Source organism: Hirundo rustica, chromosome 1, assembly GCF_015227805.2.
Source record: "Hirundo rustica isolate bHirRus1 chromosome 1, bHirRus1.pri.v3, whole genome shotgun sequence".
Lineage (NCBI taxonomy): Eukaryota > Metazoa > Chordata > Aves > Passeriformes > Hirundinidae > Hirundo > Hirundo rustica.
Window position 1 is genome coordinate 38935916 of NC_053450.1, and position 18980 is coordinate 38954895.

Sequence of the window (18980 nt, forward strand, 5' to 3'; positions counted from 1 at the left end):
TTGGGGCTGTGATTACCTCCCTGGGGAGCCTGTTCCAGTGTGCAGCCATCCTCTGGGTGAAGAAATAATACCCAACCCAAACCTCCTCTGACACAACTTCAGGCCATTCCCTCGGGTCCTGTCACTGGCCAACAGAGAGAACACATCAGTGCCTGCTTCCCCCGTGAAGAAGTTGCTACTGCAATGAGGTTTCCCCTCAGTCTCCTCTTCTTCAGGCTGAACAGACCAAGAGACCTGTTTCCAGGAACTACCAGCTGTCCAACAGGTGGATTGTAGTGATCAGAGTGATTTTAACTGTGAGTGAGGATTGTCTAAAAATTGCCTGTCACTACAACTCTGCAGCGCACCAAGAATGCTACAGTTATTGCTAAGGTGTTCCTGACACACACAAGAGCTTATTTTGGAGATATTGTGGTTTCAGGCAGATTTTGGGAGAAACCCTCCCACGGGGGCCCCCTCCCCCAACGGGTTCGGGAAAAGACTTCCTCAGAGAGAAGTGGAAAAAACCTGTTTATTAAACAGGAAAAGCACTCCCAGCACAGTACCCAATGACAAGAGCTTCGTGCCGCTTACGGAGGGATAACAAACTTAAAGAAAGTCTCCTCTTGAGGGTCGTCACTGTGCTCCACCTCTCCGTCTCCGTTGGCGCCGGGAGAAAAGGAGATGTGCAGGACTGGTCTTGGTGGGGTGGGTCCCCTGTGGAGGCCCCCGGTGCTTCCCCAGGTCCTTAGTCCGGAGAGGTTGGAACAGTTCCGAGGAGAGGGCAAAAAAGAAAAAAGGAAGGAAAAAAAAAAGAGGAAAAAAAACCTGCAAAAAGCTTCAGCTATTCTACAGTGTCTAACTACGCTAGCACTAAACTAACTAACTGCTGGGGAAAAAACAACAGAGCTTCTTTCGTCTTGCCGTGTTCCAACTCCCCCGCTTCAAGGTCACTCCGAGGAGCAGAGTTTTCCTGGGGAAAAACAAACGGCGCTTCCCTCCCCTTTGCACCCAATAGACGATTGGGGGATACACAGTCACTGACATATAATTATGCCTGGACTTGAAAGTTATTGTGCAGTGATAAAACAGTGTTAGGAAACTAATATATAGCTAGCTCTCAGCTAATCACAAAGGTCTTTGGAAAGTGTGCTTTATATATCTTCTAAAGACCACCACAAGTAAAAGACTTTAGACTGAGGTTGTTTTCTTTTAGTCAGGATACATTAAATTAAAGCAAAATTAATTGATTCATTTTCAGGATGCATGGGGCTGTTCTTAATACTTTATAGTATACCAATAACATATTTATTTTAATATTTTGTGTTGTTCTAAATTTTAAAGGTTGAATGTGATGGAGCATTTTCCAAGGGGAAAGGGGGAGCAGGACTAACAGAGGTGCTGATCTTTCAAACCCGCATTCACCGTACCCTTGTCACAGAACATAGGTGCTGACAAGACTCTGCAGCAGGATAGAGGATGGAGGAAATCCAGCTGCATCACCTTGGCATTGCCTGTGCTACACAGGAACCTGGCAGCCCTGGCAGGATGCATAGGGAGCTCCAACCTTCACCACAAAGGAGGAGGCCTGTGTGATGAATATCTTATTTTCTTCCCATTTCTAAGGTGAGTGAATTCAGTTTTCATTAAGCTACTGTGAAGATTTGAGCTTTGTGAGCTTTGCTCACAAGCCTCCTTCTTTTCTGCCAGGGACTAGACCTGCTTCACTTCTTCTACACCCGGATGTAAATCAAGGTGAAATTAATTAAAGCTGTGTAACTAGGTAAGACCAAATCTAAGCACAGCATATCCTCACTCTCTTCTTTTTAATTACACCTGGTTATCAGTGACACATCACAGAACTGGCACTTTGGCACTTTAAAGTATAGTATTACTATTTTTTTGTTTGTTTTTGTTTGGGGGGTTTTTTTGTTTGTTTGGTTTGGTTTTTTGTTTGTTTGTTTGTTTTGGGGGTTTTTTGGTTTTTTTTGTGTTTTTGTTTTGTTTTGGTTTTGGTTTTGTTTTTTGTTTTTATGTGCCAGTGCCTCATCAAGAAGAATGACCAGGGATCAGAGAAGTATTAATCTGGTCTGCAGAGCCTATACATTCTCTGAAATATTGCTTTTGGAGAGAGGAAACCAAACATATGAGGAATTCATACCTTTCTCTTTTGGAGAAAGGTCTGCCACAAACAATAGTCAGTCAATTGTCAGATAATCAAAAGTTAAAGAAATCTGGATAGGTCATCATGGGTAGGAAACTGCAAAATAAGGATCATAATGTAAAAATATCTTTTTTTATCCTTTATCCTTTTTTACTGAATTAACAACTCCTTTATTCGTACCAGCACCAAGTCAGTACCTCTGCTTCCTGATCTCAGGGGCTGCACAGCTTTAGCTAAGCTTTTAATAGTGAACCTCATGTTTTATTAATCATCTTTACTCTGAAGCACCACAATGACCAAGGTACCAATATTTCATATGACAAAGCACATCATGGTAGGACAATGAGGAATGACTGGAAATGGATGTTTCCATAATCCTCCATGGAGAACAGGATGGAGGAATGATTCTTATAGGATGTATTCATCTTCTAGGGCATGCTAGTTAGAAATTTGGTTTGTGTAGTGTAAGCTCCCAAAGCCAGATTACATTTCCCACAGAATATTGCTGAGAGCCTATTCTGTGGGGGAGGGATTAGCCCCACAGTTGACAGCACCAAAATATTTTCGTTTTCAGCTCCTTGTCAACAAATCAAATATCTCAGCAGGTGTAAGTCCCTGGGTTGTAGGCAACCATTGTTTTTGCATTCCTTTTTCATGTCTACAGTTTCAACCAAAAAAACCCTGTCCCAAATCTAGAAACTAACATAATAACTACAGAGGCAATATATATACATCTGACTGCTAGCACAGGGCCTGAGTGACTGATTAATATCAATTACTCAGAAATGGCTGAAATTTTTTCTTAATTACTCATACTCCTAATCCAGATGGAGGTATGTTTATTTATAGCACAATGCAGTATTACCTTCTTGAATTTCTGCTAAATTACTGTCTATTATGAGTTTGTACAATTTTAATAATAAATATTCAGTTCCAATTTTTAGAGAAATCCAGCTTTCTCCTTGATAAATAGTACTTTACAACAGAGCAAATTAAAAAAAAAGACTGTTCATCCTAACACATCTCAGTCAACACATATGTGTGGCAAACCAACACAGGAAATTTGAGTTATGCTCCCAAAAAACAATTTTAAAGTAATAAAGTTGCGGTTTTATGGTTTTGGTTTTACCTCTATGCATTGAACTTTATCTATCTTTTCTTACAGGAAAAGATTGCATGAGTATAAATATGATCCTTTTGTTTGGTGTTATAGAAATGTAAGGGAGGAAGTAAATGGAACAGAAACTGCAAAATAAAGTATTATTTGAGAACAACGGACATGTACATTTGAAATCTGGTCAGACAATTAAAAAAAAAAAACTCCAGCTTTTATCATGAAGTGTCTTGAGATAAAACATTGATTTCAGAGGGATTCTGCCACCATCTTCCAATCTCAGTAGGGGCTATACAGCAATTTCATGATTCCTCTCTTGTCCTTAAGCATCCCTTCTGAACAGAAGGGTATTACTCCGGAGTGCCATGCCACGAGCTATTCAGAATGACAATTGTTTAGGAAAAGTCCACAAGAATATTTCAGCAAGCTGCTCTGCAACTGCAAGTGAAATCATACAGAAACAAGTGAAATCAAGTTGTAAACTTGAGAATGTCTGAACAAACATCAAGGTCAAGCACTTGTGAAACTCTGGCTAACTCAGAGCACTGCTTTTTTGTCTACCAGGGGCACGTGAACCTGCAAGACTGTCAATTTTTAAACACACTTGGTTTGAGAGAGGTCATGTGTCTGGAGGGCACTTCTCTATACATGCCAAACTGCATTTTCTACATCACCAATATGAATTAATTTTATCATCCTTTAGAAAATATACAATATATTACTTATCAATCCAATGGCACTTCATTCTTTACCCAAATGAAATATTGCTCATGATCATTACTTATTCTCTCATTCTATTTCACAAATCAACCATAATAACGCTGTTTAAATCTATCTTTAGGATTAGTCACAATCCTTAAATTTTATGCTGCATAACAAATTGATACTGGTAAACTTTTGGCTGAGGAAAAAAGAAAATGAAATGGCATATTGTTTTAAAGGTTAAATATTTTCTTGATGTATCTGTGTTACATCATGGTTAAACAAAAGCCTTTGATGTCGGAACATATCCAACTTTCAGAAAGGAGGATTTTACCCTCTTGGATCAGTCTATTCATAATAACAATAAATAGTATATCTCTAAGATTTGACTCCACCAAGAACTTTTATCTGCAAGTGATCTATTATGTGTATGATTATGTATGTAAAGTCCCTTTCTCGGTTATATAAGATATGAGATTTCTAACATTTATCAGAAAAAAATGAAGACTTTAGCATACTCCCATGTATATTTTGGTCCTTTATATCTTCCTTATATTTCTTTAAGCAGTCATTTTGTTTCCCAGGTTTTTTTGACTGAGAAGACCTGCAGCCCTTTTTTATATATCACCCAGAAAACTGCAAGCACAGCTTATCCACCACAACACGAAGATCTGGAGATGTTTTTTCCTCATCCATTCAAGCACATTTTCTTCAAAGAAAACAATGATATTTCCTTTTCCACCAACCAACAACACCTTTTTAATGTTCTGTATTTTCTGAATTTATATTAAAAAATCCTTTACTTCTATGCTTTTTGGTGCCATTAGACACGCTCTTATCTCCCTTGCCTATAAGACCTGAGCTCAGGATGATCCATCAGAAACAGCGTGACCTGTAGGTTAATGGACTGAGGATAAATTGAGATGAAAACCGCAAAGCATCTAAACTGGAACTAACTGTAATTTTAACAGTTTAACTGTTAGACATACTTATACTTCACCTCTTTTAATTCTCCAGAATCTCTGTGCTGCAATATCCTTCTCTTAACATTGGTAACTGATTCTTCAGAAAACGGCAGATAAATCCCGTGCTGAGCTACTTAAGCAGGAGTGCTTAAGGGCAGCTGGCTTTCAAGAAGGCTGGAACACTTAGGACTCTGTTTATTATTAGGATCATGCACATGAGTTATATTCCTTACCAGTCCAAATGTCTTTATAGATTTAAAAAAAAAAAAAAAAAAACCAACAAAAAACAACCACAAAAAAACAAAAACAAAAAAAAAACCCCACCACCACCAAAAACAACAACAACAAAAAACACAAACAACAACAACAAAAAAAACAGAAAAATCAATCTTTATTTTAATCAGATGCAACTAATAAGAATCCTAAGGTCCCCCTAGCAATTTAATTGGGCTATTAGATCATAAGAAAGAAACTAAGAACCTAAATGTTTACTTAGCTCTAGACCTTGTAGCCATCTTCTCACCAGTTTAAAGACACCTTTTGCCATCTGGGGTTTCTTCCACAGATTTATTACCAATAATTATCCCTAGCCTTACCTGGATTTGTTCCTGAGTATAGAGTGAAGAACATGATGAGTAAGAGTAGAAGTAGAAAACCTGATTAAAAAGGCAGGGAAAAAAACCAACCACAACTACAACAGCAACAACAACAACAAAATACACAAGAAAATTGCAGTCCTTGGTGTTCCATAAACATATAATCTGCTCTGAAAGAAAACCACAGCTGTGGAAGGGAAAAAAAGATTACGTTTCAGCTGTGATAGAGCTGAGACAATTACAGACAAGGCTTATCTTGTGAAAGTGGTTAAGAGTAAGTCTGAAAATAAAGAAGATTAGGAAGAAGTAAACTCCTAGTCAACCTGTGATTATATACTATCAGAGCAGTAGATCTGAACCTCAGATTTGAAAAAAAATGCCTTTAAGATTTTAAGCTGAAAGAAGCAGAATTCTGTGTTTATTTCTGTTTTTTCCACCTGACAGGGATTTAGCTAAAGAAGACAGCTAAAAAATTTAGCAAGGGTTACTGTGTTGAAAGTGAGCTATTGCTGCATAACACAAATTAGTCTCATGCATCCATTACTCAAAACTTGTGTAAAATCCACCTTTGCTGTCCTCCATTTCTAGAGTCTGAGAACCCACACGAAATACGGGGAAAACATTCCCTTGAAAGTCCCAGGTTCCCTTGGAAACCCAGCTGAAAACTCATTTCTGCAGAAGTTATAAAAGAAACTTTCCCTTCTCGTCATTCTCCACCACTGACTCTTAATGGGGAGCAGCTTGAGGAGCTGTAGCTGCTGGAGCACATCCCTCTCCTCCTGAAGGCAACATCTGCCTAAGTGAGAACCCTTAGACTGCTGGGAGCCCCCTACCCCTTTCCTCTATCTGACGGCAGCCAAATCCCTTGTCTCCACAGCTGGGTACTGACAGCTCTGGACAGCTGAATCCCTGCAGAAAGCTTTGGATGGTGGTGCCGCAGGACTTGCCCATCTGCACCATTGCATGCAGGCATGACAAATATCAGAATGCAGCATTAAGAAAACATTTTCTTTTAACAAAGCTTGAAAACTGCATTTAGTCAGACATCCTTAATTAGAGCAGCTGCCAGTAAAATAAGTGCTTTGACTACAAAAATAAAGAGATATGTTGTGCCTTTTGCTCTGTTCAACCCACTTGAATGTGGCCAAAACATAAGACAAAAATATTAATTGAATTCATGTTGTACGGATTTGGAGCTATTCAGCTGTTGAGTACTCTCAAGCCTAAATAACAGCTCTATTAATTATTACCCACAGTTCTCTGCTTAGACTCATAGCTGTTTTCCTGTTTCACAGACATTTTTCACAAATTACAAAACTACCTTAATTAATAAAAGTCTAGGCACATATGACTGCAAGAGCTCGAGTTTCAGCTCATAAGCTGTGTGACTTTCCACACTAATTTAGACCAACTGAGCTACTTTATCAGTCAGCTTTCATCACTTATTGAAGTTACTCAAATATTGAAAAATACAGCCTGGATACCTTTAAAGCTGGTGGGGAAGATGTCTGGACTAGCTACTGCTGTTTCTAGTATCTTTTGGGAGATGTAGCTAATATATTTCCTAAACTCACATAACAATTCATGGCATGATTATATATGTGCCAAAAATGACCACTGTCTCTCAGGAAAATCAGATTATGAGGTTTTCAGAAAGCTTTTCATAGCAGCTGGGGAGAAAAAGGCTTCTTTGTGCAAGCAATGGCTGGTTACATAGGCTTGGAGACAAATGGAAGAGCTAAGCTGATGCTACAACTGTTTTCACACAGTCTTATTCCTCCAAAGTAGAGGTGATCTGGATGATCAAAACCATGGTCTTGGTTCTTGGGAAATGTAAGAGCAGCAATCCAGTTTTTGTCTCTGGTTACAGAAGAAATGAAGCACATGAACAACATGAAGTGTCACATGTAATTTTTCTGGGAAAATGCCCATAAACCAATACTGCAATTCAGCACATTTATTAAAAGCTGTATGCATTTTGCTGTGAGGTTTGAAAGGGTGCAAATTTTTCTTGATGAACATGAATGCATCCTATTAATATGAAAAATTATTATAACAAATCAAAAAGGAGAGGAGAGGAGAGGAGAGGAGAGGAGAGGAGAGGAGAGGAGAGGAGAGGAGAGGAGAGGAGAGGAGAGGAGAGGAGAGGAGAGGAGAGGAGAGGAGAGGAGAGGAGAGGAGAGGAGAGGAGAGGAGAGGAGAGGAGAGGAGAGGAGAGGAGAGGAGAGGATTAATTTGCTTTTTAAAAAGTGTGTCAACATGCTTGAAAGCTTCCATGATACTTTGAAAAGACCTATTTTCCTATAAAAATTATGTAAAAGAAAGAACTATGGCCTTTTTTCTTTCTTTTTTTTTTTTTAGTAGCTACAACCTTATTCACAGTTCTGCAGCTCACTTGTGGTTTTTGTTTATAGTCTGATTTTGCATTCCAACTTTAAGTTCTTTCTTTCATTCCTGAAAAGGTTCTTTCTGTGATTATAGAAATCTGGTGTCTGCATATACTGTCAGCTAACAAGCTCTGGCAAAAGAGAAGATTTAGGAGCAACAGCACTCAGGACAGGATTTGGTCAACATTTAAAGTCTTGTCCCACAGGACAATGCAGAACCATAACTGGCCAAGGAAAAAGATTCCGTCTATCTCTAATGCTACTTCTAATGAGCTCTAATGTGCTAATTCTCTCCTGAAAGAGGGAGAGGGGATCTGCTTTGAGCCAGGAGACAGGAGCCATAGTGCCAGCAGAGGGTTTATTGTGCTGAGCACCACCTGGACTGCCTCTAGCCTTCAGAGCAGCCAACCAGCCAGTTTCACTGCTACCTCACCATCTGTGGGTGGGAAATGATGTGAAGGAAAAAACCAATGAGTACATTCTTTCGCTCCTCCCTTCCCTGCTACTCTACTCTAGCTACATTTCCTATGTCAATAACACAATTTTCAGGTCACTGTGAACATGTTCCTGTGTGTTTGTGATCTGAATGCTCTCCTAAGTCTCTCTCATTGTTCTTTCTAGGGATTGAAGGTACTCTTCGAAGCTGAAGGGCTTGGGATTTTTCCTCTAAAATATTCATTTTCTTGATTACAATAAAACAGCATTTCTCCTTTGGTGAGTTTACACTATGTCATTTGCTGATAAGATTTGCAACCGTTTTAAGATGTTGTTTACATCACACTAGATTTCATCCTCTGAGATCACAAACTGACAAGGTGTTCAGAGGGTCCTCATATTACCAGCAGGGGCTTTGGACCATGTTTTTTCATCTCTGGCTGTTGGAGAGGACAGTAAGGATGAGCAAGTCAACTGAAGATCAACTTTGCACCAGCTAGAGTTCAAACTCATTTACATGTTTTTTTTTGTTGTGTGGTTTTTTGTGGTGTTTGGTTGGTTGGTTGGTTGGTTGGTTGGTTTTTTTGGTGGGTTTTTTTTTGTGTGTTTTTGTTTTGTTTTGTTTTTTGTTTTTTTGTTTTTTGTTTTTTGTGGTTTTTTTTTTTTTTTTTGTATGTGTGTGTGTGTTTTGGTTTGGTTTGGTTTGGCTTGGTTTGGTTTGGTTTTGGTTTTGGTTTTTTTTCCTGTGAAATCACCTAAAAAGCACAAGCAAGTGCAACTAGAAAAGAGCTGAGACATACTTGGGAGTTATGATTTCTAAAGGAGAGTCACTATATGGAAAAAAAAAAAAAAAAAAAAAAAAAGTACTTTAAGGCAAAAGCTGTATCATAGATCATTTGGAAATGTTCTCTATAGTGTTCCCTATAAAATTTCTAGGTCCCTTCCTGTATTTCCCAGATACATTTTCCTATACATTATTTTATCTAAAAATTAAGTGCTTGACTTTTAAAGGTTCTGTTTATAGACTCTAAGGCACTGTTTCACTGTGGCCATTGTATGGAATTCATACCTTCTGCACACACTTAGAAGGAATGTACAAAACTTATCAGAAGATTGCTTCCTTTCAGAAAAAAAAAGATCTCCCAATAAACAGAATATACATACACTTCAGGAAAGTGTCATGTTTTATCTTTTTTTCTCTTTTCCATTAAAATATTTGCTGTAAACATTGTAATCAATTCTCACCAGTTATTTACCCTGTATCTTTACAAATGAGGCAGCTCTCTAAAACTCCTTTAGAAAAGTCCATATCCCAAAGAACTCTGTTGATAAATAAGACATTACAACAAATTTAGAGGACCCTTCTGGTGTTATATAATTCCAACAAATCTTTTAGTTACTTATTTCTTGCTCAAATTCAAAAACCATCTGAAACAGGGATCTTGAATTTTGATGTTGATTATAAAATAACCAGCACATTTTGTTCTTTTCTGTTAGCCATGGACATAAAGAGGGATGTTTCCTCAACCTTATACACACCTAAATTCAAGTGTTGAAAAACCTTCCTCCAATCAGGCAGAAGTAACAGGAGACTCCAAGAGTCCCACAGAAATAGCAATGTGTCAGAAGTGTAATATCTAATTATGAATGACATAAATGAAACAGGAAAAAAAAAAAAAACCAAGAAAAGACTAAGATATGTTGATGACACTTAAAGTAAAAACATGAAAAGCATGCATTCACAATAATATCCTTAGCCACCTCCCCCCTTCTTTTTTAATTAAACTTACCCAGGAGAAAGAAAAGGATACTTTAAAAACCTTTATTAATGCTTTTCTTTATCAGATAGAACAGGATTTGCATACCTGCCCCTTTTCACCTTTTTACTTCTCACTTCAGCAGGTACTAGAATATACTTAGTATTCTGTACCAATAGACTTTTTTCATTGAATACCTTTGTCTTTCTAAGTGACAGCCTCAATTATACCAGACAAAAGCTGAGTGAAGTTTGCATTAACAGAATACATTAAACATATCATGGTTTCCATTCATCGGAGAAACATTTGCATAATTGCCCTAAATTAGAGACATTTAATTTTAAGTGATTTACTAAAAGTTGAAAAAGACTTTTTATTCCCAATTGTATATAGTCTGATTCATGACAAATCCTTTGTTGTATGTCACATGGGAATTTTCTATTTCTTGTCAAGATATTCAATTGGTAGCAACTTTTCTACCAGAGAAGTTTGTGGCAGAGAGTCATACTGTGGTACAGTAATCTGGATACTCAAAATTCAGAGGTAGAAAGGGGAAACCACTGCTAACTTCTGAAGGTATTTAAACCTTTCTGCATAGCTGTTAGAAGAAAACACAGCAAGTTCTAAATTTTATTGATTTATTTTATATTTGTCTCCAGATTCATAAGTCTTGATCAATTTCTGCCTTGAGAGAAGATAGTCCAGCTTCTTCTCAGTTCCAGTGTGGAAAAGTGCATATAAAGGGGTACAGATTCGGAGGCTGGAGGACAAATTGGAAGATTTGGAAACATTTTTTTGAACCTTTCTTTATCATTTCTGCTGTCTTAACAGGGAAATAATTAACCCAGATTTGTGAGGGCCCTCATCCAATTCCTTCATTGACAGGAATTTTCAAATGTACTACCTGTACATAAAAATCAAGTGCTTCTTGAATGGCACTCACATACCACCAGATTCCCTGAGACAACCATGGTCTTCTACGCTGACAGCAGGTGGGATACCATCCCAGAGCTTCTGATGTGCCACTCTACAGTCAACTGAGTGTAGGCAACAGAGCCATGCCCTTCCCCACAGATTTTCCTGTCACATCCTGTCAAAAAAACACCTTTTCCCTGGAATTTGAGCTGAGGTGGTTTAAAATAGTATATCACCAGCACCTAGGAGACATGATCAGCCACCGTTAATCATGGAGCTGAGTCATTCAGGTGGATGAGCATCCAAGGCTACCAAGAATAGATGTAGAAGAAGCTGAGAAATCTTCCCAGCTGGGAAGAGTAGAAGTTCTAGCATTTGAATTAAATCATTCATCAGCCTATTTCATGAGACTGTGAGACTGACACCTTGCTCCAGACTCCGTCAGGCCAGACATGTCCCAGCAAGAGTGCTGCATCTAAACTGAGTCTCCAGCAGCTCACCCATCTGGGCAAGTAGGACCCTATGACATATCGTGAGACATGACACACCAGTCTACACATGGTCATAGGATCCTCATCCCTTCACTTCTGACTCTGTTCCAGATAGGCAACATCAGTAAAAAGGGTAATTAATACACTCTGACTTCTATGATCTAGTCCAACTCCCCTGTGGGTTTTTTTTTGTTTGTTTGTTTTTTGGTTTTTTTTTTTTTTTTTTCTTTTCTTTAGAGAGGTTATTGTCTTCCACAGATCTCAGCACTTTCTGAGAAATCCCCTTTTTTTTTTTTTTTTTTTCTGCAGAGGGAAGATTATTCTGTTGGTTACAATGAAGTGAAGCAGAACAAATTAGTTTTCATCATCTTTCTCCTGATTTAGACCAACCTATCTGATACAAATTTGGGGCAAAGTTGTAATTACATATTCTTTTTACAGTATCTTTAAATTTGTAGATTAAATTTTATTTGTGTTCTGCTTCTACATCCTGCTGACAGAACAAAGTTCCACCAATGTGTCTGGGATGAAAATGGTGGGGTTTGAAGCAGGAAAATGTTTCAGCTTCTAGTGTAAATGTCATAACTGATGTGTTACTCATAACTCTAATTTTACTATATAGCACAAGAGAGTAAATGTAGGGAAGGAAATAGTTTTTCTGTGCATTGTTAATCTTTACAGTGCAGAATGGAATGTTAAAGATGATAAACTAATTCACAGTAAAAATCTTTGAGTTTTTTCACGTTAAAATATTTCTTTACCCTCTAGGACACAGAACGTTTAAAAAAGAAAGTTCTGATTTCAAAAAGACAGTGTCATGTAACCATTACTACATTATGGGGAAAAGTTAATGCTGATATTATTTTTAAAATTTTTAAACTTTGCTTCTCTTACACCACTCTGATTATGGCTTATCAAGATCAATAACATAGTCTTGAGCAATTCTGTGGATTTACCCTGTTAATGGATGAGTGGAAAATACCTGCTCACTACTAATTTCTGTAAATAGTTTGGTAAATTTCAAATTGAGTAGTCCTTTTCTGAATGTTGTGATTTTTGTCCCTAAGCCGTTGATTAAAAAAAAATATATAAAAACCTTTCTGCTGCACAATGGGAACAGCAGATTGTTTACCAAGCTCAAATTACCTGGGGCATAAATAGACTAATAGATTCCTCTTTAAATTAAGAGAATTTGGTAAATTAAATGAAACATTTTTTACAAGAAATATACTGGCTGTTACTCTAATACGCAGACTTCTGTAATACTGATGATTTCTGCATAAGCTTAACAGAGCTCTAACTCAGCTGTGCTGCTCCAGCTTCAGCTCAGCTCTCAGAAATAATGTTCCCTGGAGATGGAGCTTCGTGTTGCAAGGAACAGATGTACTAGATTTTCATAATTAAATGTAGTTTATGATTTACTTCTGCTTTTGTGCTATTGTTTGGTTGTAAACAACCCATGATTTGCCATTCAGGATGAATTTAGAATGTGATATAAACTCAGAAATGTATAGATTATGAATTGCAGTCACAAAATTTTATCTTGTGAGAAAGAAAAACAAGTGTTCAATTTGTGACAGTTTTTCATGTTTTACTTCCTACATTAAGAAACAATTTAAGTTCTACTGGTCCCTTACTGTCATTCACAGAGCTAGAGTTATCATAAGCAGGAATGATGAAAAGGCAGTATTGAGATGGATGTCACCAACACTGAATTCAGTAAGCGTCCATAAATTTCCTCACTAAAATTCTGCATAAATAACGTCTTTAATATCTACTGATCAGTGAGGAATAAGAATATGTCAGTACTCAAAAGAAAACCTGTATTGTCAAGGCCATTTTGCCTTCCTTATCAGGAACCAAAGGCCTCAGTTATCAGATTCCTAGCCTCTAAAATAATCTGGCCCTGTAACATGAAAATATTAGTCAACAATACAACAATAGGCATTTAAAGATCATCTACATGCAACCTACTGATATCAAGGTATTTGATCATAAAACAAGCTACATCTTATTTAAGAAACAAGTAAACTAATTACTACTGCATTATTAGTGATACAGATTCAAGTAGCTAATATGTCATCGGCTATACTTTTTCTTGTGAGTTCTTTAAGAAATTATGATAATGAAGACATTTATAAATGATGAGCAAAATCATAACTCAGTTGTTGGTCTTTTTGTCTGCCTTCTGTTTTCCTGCATTTCAGAATAATTTTGTTTCAGACAGCTTAGTGAAGGCACAGTAAGTGCTCAAAAGGCTAAATACAAAGATCAGTAAGTGGCATGTAAACAGCAGTTGCTCATGATTAATAAATAAAAAAGTAATCAGCAGACTCATTGTTTGCTTCCTGTGCAAGTAACTTCCATGGCAAAATAAGGTCATAGTGGCTAATGTGATTGTGTTTCTGTGTTTGTGTATTTAATTTTGGATTAATGTCACCTTAACCCTCAGGTTTAGATGGCGAAGAATTTAAAATAAATCAACTAAAAAATACACAGCCTACAGTCTAATTCCACCTTTATTTGGCCATGGTCTCACTGCATAGTACTTAAACAGGGTTTGTTTAGGGCCCTATTTGATGATTGAGTATAAAACCTGGAATGTTTAACAATAATTGGCTTCAAGACAGATTTCATGGACACTGTCTGCACACCACACAAACTTCAGAATTTGATTTTTTAAATGTGGATTTTCCTTTTAGTTTTTTCAAAATACCACAGATAAAGGGAGAATTGTCTCAAAGCCTACTGGTTTGGCAGTCATAACATGGCACTGAAGGAAGGTATTATGCGTACATCAACACGTGACGCTGTCCAGGAGTGTGAGGTGTGCCAGAGATGAAGGTGGTTCAGGCTCTACCCAGTGTCTGCCTGGAGTACCCTGTCATGAACCCTGATCCAGCTTAAACACAAAAACTTGGCTTGCTTTGTCAAGATGACTGGGAGTAAACCAACATACGTGTGGTGTGGAAGCAGGGCCCTGGGGACAAGCAAGGAAAGATCAAAGTGGCAAGAGTTGTCCCATCATGGCAGCTTCCACGGTTTCCATGAAGACAGGGAACAAGGCCTCCTTTTCGGCCTGAGTATCTGTATTGTTGACAGCACATGAATGACATCCCTTAGACTTGCCTTAGAACCCAGCTGCAGAGAAACTTCTGGAGCATACAGCTGGTATGGTAGTAAATTTATTAGAAATCAGGTAAGGTTAATAACACATTTTATAAACACATCAGGTAATACTCCATCCAAAATTTTTCTAACAATGATGAACATCAATATGCTACACTAAAGGCCACGTTATGGGTTTTCTTTTCCATAACTAGTGTCTGGTTTTGAAGGTGCAATCTCTCTAGTTTTATGTGGTTCCTCATTTTGGCACGGATTAAGAAAAATATTTGTATATCTGTCTCTGTGGGTTTGTATTTAAACTATTCTCCAGCCTGCAGTCAGATAAAGAAGCTTTTACTTTTTTTATAGTTCTGACTGCCTGAAAAATGCTGAAATAATGCTGTCATTTCTCAATAAATTCCTGATTGTTTAGTGATGAAAATAGAAGGCAGTGTGTATGTGTTCAAAAATATTCTCCAGCATAGTAAAGATTTTCGATAGGTAAAATTCTTTGTTTAAGATGCTTCGGCAACCACGTAGGTTTAAAACCCTGATATAAAACTTTAGGTCTAGCATGTGTTGGGTTCCTTTTGGTTTGCTATGTCCATAACATCATAAACTGTTGCAGCATTTGCAAAAACAAGAGATATAAGGGACAGTAGTTCTAAACTATAGGGGAAACAAATTTGCTGGTAAAAATCACCCTACTACAGATTAGAAATCATCCTGCTAGAGTTCCTTTCATTGGGTCTCTCAGTCTCTTCTGAAATTAGAAACAATAGGTGGATGTGTCTGCAAAATTGCCTGATATTCCTATAGCTGGCAGTGGAGCACCAACCTCACACTTTGTGCATCGTTACTTTTGCTTTTCTATGAACACTAAGAATAACAAGAAAAAATCAGAAACTTGAAAAAATTAATTTGTCTAATATCCAACAGACTGATTACCCTGAACTCTGTAGATTGACAGTAGATTGACAGCCCAGTATTATTTCACCAAATACTACATCACTGGCAAAGAAAAGATAAATGACAATATAATGCTTAGTGAATCATTTCACTTGCAAATGCTGACACCTCTTACTTCCTATCAGACCAAAAGAAAACATAATTACATCTAAGATGCAAGTGATGGCATTCTCATTTGACACTACAGTAGAACTGTGAAACATGGCAAAGGCTACTGAAGAGAGATCTACACGTTTTCCAACTCCCAGTCTGAATTACTGCCACATACACAAGCAACATGCCTCAAACTAGCATTTCAGTCACCTAGCTATCTCACCAGAAAGTTCTTAAATCCCTCTCACAGCAGCCTTAAATTAACACTGCTGTTTCCCATACATATGACCTTGCAGGCTGCAAAGGAGAAAAAAGCGTATGAAACAGGAAGTGCAATTGTGTGTCGGTAAGTTGAAAGCGTGAATAAATATTGACAAATAAGAGGATGAAAGAAAGAGCAAGAGGTTCTAACTTTGTCTTCTAATTACTTTTGGTTAGCAATAGAGATGATACACAATACACATCCCCCAAAACCTAAACCAAGACAATTAGAAAAAAAAAACAAAAAAAAACAACAACAACAAAACCACAAAACCCCACAGATAATGGACTGATATAGTTTGAAGGGATCTTACAAAGTCATTGAGTCCCATATCCTGCTCAAAATAGGAATTACTTTGATGCTCTGGATTGTGCAGAGCCTTTTTCTGCCAAAAAATCCAACTAACCTACACCATAATCCTGCTGTCTGTTACCATTGCAGCAGGGTAAGGATGAAGGCCCCCATCCCCCAAGACTTTTTTTTTTCTTTTTTCCCTCTCTTCTTGTGAAAAAAGAGAAATATGTTTATAATAATGCAGAACAAAACAGATCTCTGGAGAATGGAGGGAAGGCTTGGTGCTTATGAGACTAAACTTCCAGAATATTCTGAAACTTTGACCTTCATGTTAATCAGCAAATGAGACGCTGTGTGAGTCATAGGGGACATGCTGGCAAGGAACATCTGTAGAGAGAAGTGTCTGCAGAAAGTGTCGTTGTGTAGACTTACCTGAGGAAAACGCCAAATCTGAAAAAGTATTTTTTTCTCAGTGAAAATTTCTGATTGGCTCAAGTCACCATAACAGATTTTTTAGTACCTGCATTTCTTCATTACAAGTGAGAATTATTAAGGCCCTATCTGGAACACCTGATTTACAATTTGTGAAGGTTCAGGGAGATGGCTTATTTAGAAAAACTGGTCATCTTATCTTTTTAAAAATTGTTCTTTTCTGATGGAAAGTTTTGTGTCCCCCTCACCATTACATCTGTATGATTTTTACCAGGGATGTAAAGTATGTTAAAAGTAGTTTATGACACTTCCTTCACTCAAGAGGTTCAAAGAAGAGGATAGCTGATTCAAAAGTTAGGTTTTTTCTTTCTCAAGGGGAGTTTAAAGTCCACTAGCCTGTGATTTAAGAAATGTAAATTAATTGAGTAGCTGCTTATTTTTATTTAGTGATCTTTTTTATTCTGGATGTTTTTTGCAGAAAACCAAGAAAACTACCCAAAAGTTGCAGTACCTGACTCCAATAACCACATATTCTTAATACCAGATAGTAAATATCCAATGAGAAAATGCAGATTTCAGGTATTTTTATTTCTCAAAACTGATTTTATGAATCTATGGAATCATAGAAACATAGAATGGTTTGGGTTGATAGAAACCTTAAAATCATCTCATTTCAACCCAGCTGCCATGGGCAGGGACACCTTCCACTAGACCCGGTTGCTCAAAGCCCACCCAGCATGACCTTGAACTCTTACAGGGTTGGGCCATTATTATAGTCATGAACCACCTTTGAGTTTTTGCCATTTGCTAGTTAAAAAAAAAAGGCCAATTAGAGCAGCTGGAGGAAAAAAATAAAAAGGTGGTTTCTGTGATCTCTTATACCCAATATTTAAAACCAGTAAGTTCTTACAAGTTACTGTAGCAGTTGTCTAAGAAATGTTCTATATCTGTTAACTTTCATTGTAGCATTATCATTTGTTGTTTTCTTCCTGGTTTTTTGTGGGGTTTTTTTGGTTTTTTGGTTTTTTTGTCTGTTGTTACCAACTGCTAAGGAAAAAACAACAACAAACCCACACCAAAAAAACCCCACCAAAACCCGACAAATCCAACCAGTGCTGGATGTATTTCAGTCCTGCTGTGAATAGCTATTTAGCAACCAGTAGCTTCTCCTGCCAAACCATTTCTGTGTTATAGAGGATATAGAAATTGCTCAGCCTACAGCTGTGTACCCCCTGTTACTAGAAAGATCCTGATGAATAATTCAGAAATCACGTCCTGCTGACCTCACATGTAATAGAAATATAGTCAGATTCAAGCAGGAAAGACAATTTTTTGTCACTGTTTTAATTTGCCTCAACAGTAATTTTCACTGAAAATTAACTACACTATTCCTCATGCTAATTTTAAAGTTAGCTGTATTTTACACTGAAGCAGACTTGAAAACCATCAGCAACAGTGATGAACTGCACTTACTCTGTCTCCTCAGTAGTGGTAGGGGCCTCAAAACAATTTGATTGAGTTGTTATCAAAGTTATGTTCAATTCCTCACTGCACAAACAACTCCACAGCCTCTTCTACAGTCACTGGCACCAGAATGGCAGCACAAGGGTAAAGGACATGCAGGGGAGGAGTCCTGGTGTCTCAGCATCAGAAAGTCATAAAAGTATATGCCTGCAATAGACTTGGGATCCCGTACAGGACATAATCTGGAAACTTTCTGTTTCACTTGTAATTCTACTCGGAACCTGGATGGGTCTAAAGGAAAGTGGCAACATACTCCTTGTTAAGACCAGCCCTTACATCAGTTTTGATGAGACTTTCTCAACTGAGACCATCTAATAAAGTCAGTGGTAGTAAATTTACCACCATTACCAAGTGGTTAGGAGAGTCTAAATCTAACTCCCCAGTTTTTAACTTCTTCAGCCACAACCTGCTTATTAATTGAAAATTTTCTACAAGTTTTAGCTTTTCAGGTTTGGATATTTTTAACAGACTGATTTGAAATATACGTCATATGCTGCAAATTTTTCTCATGTGTTGAATTAGGCCACTTCTGTTGAATAGTGTGCTTGGATGGAAGGTCGAATTACTCAAACTCGTTCTGGGCAATGAATCTATATTTGCTCAATACCCTCTTACTTGTTTATCTTTCTATGAAAAGTGATGAGTTAGTCCAGCTTGTACTGCATAACAGCGAGTCCCCTTTGACTCTCTTTCATGCCCATAAACATGCTTTCTCTCACTTATCCTCTGTCAGGCATTTTGATAGAAGACAAAGAAGGCTGCTGGTTAAAACAAGAACAATTTTTTAAATTGC

The 18980-nt window shown here is 37.5% G+C and overlaps 1 long non-coding RNA gene across 1 annotated transcript; it reads left to right on the forward strand.

Annotated features, from left to right (window-relative positions):
- Positions 1–1081: 1081 nt before the first annotated feature.
- LOC120760138 (uncharacterized) lies at positions 1082–4703 on the forward strand. Its single transcript, XR_005703311.1, has 3 exons — positions 1082–1180; positions 1421–1605; positions 4544–4703. It is a non-coding gene; the product is annotated as an uncharacterized LOC120760138 (long non-coding RNA).
- Positions 4704–18980: the final 14277 nt, after the last annotated feature.